Genomic DNA, 1,974 nt, shown 5'->3' on the forward strand with positions numbered 1-1,974 from the left:
AGCTGAGTTCAATCACCTGTGAGTGTGTTCCCTCTGAGTTAAGTGCATGTGTGGTGAATGACAAAAAGCTTTCATCAGTGGAGCTCTGCTACACTAAATCACCATGACAACAGGTAAATAAAAGGGCAGAGCCGTCTATTTTATTCAGTGGAGCTAGAAAGGTTAATCTGTCTTTAAAAAAGCACAGATACATTTAATTCAGCGTAGTCAACTCATTCATTACCGGCTATCTTAAAGTTCCCTAATTGATGAAAAAGTTCTGGAATTCTACCTTATGTCTTAAATATTTAAATAAATGTATTCATCTGTAACCTGATGAGGACCAAGTTAAAGGATAAAAGATAAATGATTTTAACCTCATAGTCTGTCTGAGCCAGAACAAACTGAATTTGATGATTTGCAGTTATAAAGGCATCTTTTTAGATGTGTTTCACTTTAAAATCTTGTGTGTATGAATACATTTCATATATAAAATGAATGTTTGTTCACACTACGCAGCCTATATTGAAAAACTCACAATTTATCTCCATTTTTAGCTACATTGCAACCATCCTCACTCGCTCTGTCACCGACAGTAACTGTTATATTATGGGGACATTCACTCAGTCCGACCAATCCCAGCATGCACATTGATGATGTTTGAAAAGATAAAGTATTTGGTAACAACCTAATGTTTAGTCTTCTTCTAATATAAAATCAACATGCCCTTTGATATGGACTGTATGAATGAGGAAAGGGGATGTTATCCCTGTTCTTCTTTTTCTATCTTCTGTTCTTCTTTGGCTTCTCTTCCTTTTTCTCTCTCATTTGTTTATCTTTACTCCGTGGTCTCTGTCTCCTACTCAACCTTCTTACTGTCTTTGTTCTCCATATGTTCTTCTTTGAATCTTGTCCTCCTCCTGCTTGTTTTTATTGTCATTCTCCTCCTGCTCTTTTATATGACTGACACGTTAATGAAAAGATATAAACAGTCATTTTTTGTCCAACATCCAAAAACATATCGTTGGCCATTCAAAAACAAGGTGGCCTTTATTTTAAGGTGAAAGGAACAGCTTAGCAATGTACCTGAGTCTGGTCTACTCATCCTTGTTTCTTCATTTCTCCATGTTTCCAATTTTTCAAGTCAGTACTTTTCTTTTTGCTTTCATTTATTATTTATGTCTCTTGGTGGAAATTAAAGATACATTCACATATTGCATGTGCCAATCTTTGACAATTTAGAACTGCAATCATGCTCATTTTTAAACTTACAAACCTTTATTTGTTTTGTTCTCCATTTAACAACACTGTAAAAACTTACCCTTAAATGAAGGTCTGTTGAGGTCTGATATTTTTGTGTGTGTCTATTTGTCCATGAAAATGCAGTCAACTAAAAATGGCTGAGTCAGTGCATATATTGGTCACTGTTCAATGAGATAATAAAATGTTGATTTATTTAGAATACATGCATCGAATATGAATCAGATCCTTTAGATTGATATATCAGCTATAAACTGATGGATAGATATAATGTCACGGTGGCCGAGAGGTTAAGGCGTTGGACTCGAAATCCAATGGGGTTTCCCCGCACAGGTTCGAATCCTGTTCGTGACGTCACTTTACACTAATTCCCCTGGGATCACTAAAATATTTCTGATATGAGCTGTGAAAGTGCTCTATTTAAAAAATTAACTACATTTAGGTTTACAAATCCAATGTTTCTAGTGTAATGGCAGCAAAAGAAGTCACTGCACTATACAGGGTTGTACATAGTCTCTTTATTAGTCATGGGTGTGTTTTGGGCAAAAGATGCAATAAACCAGTCAGAATGCCATCTCCCTTTTCTTTTAAAAGTCATGTCTGCTTGTACCTTGGGGGATAGTACGAGAGAATGCTTCTCTGCAGAGAGGAAACACATTCATGTCAAGAGCAGATCATTGGTGTGCATAGCAAGCAGACGTTTGCTGTGATAGTGATGTACTGACTTTTTAGACC

The 1,974-nt window shown here is 36.1% G+C and overlaps 1 non-coding gene across 1 annotated transcript; it reads left to right on the forward strand.

Moving 5' to 3' along the window:
* Nucleotides 1-1,511: 1,511 nt before the first annotated feature.
* Nucleotides 1,512-1,593, forward strand: trnas-cga (transfer RNA serine (anticodon CGA)). Its single transcript has one exon. It is a non-coding gene; the product is annotated as a tRNA-Ser (tRNA).
* The last annotated feature ends 381 nt before the right edge of the window (nt 1,594-1,974 follow it).

The sequence above is a fragment of the Limanda limanda genome, chromosome 4 (assembly GCF_963576545.1).
Source record: "Limanda limanda chromosome 4, fLimLim1.1, whole genome shotgun sequence".
NCBI lineage: Eukaryota > Metazoa > Chordata > Actinopteri > Pleuronectiformes > Pleuronectidae > Limanda > Limanda limanda.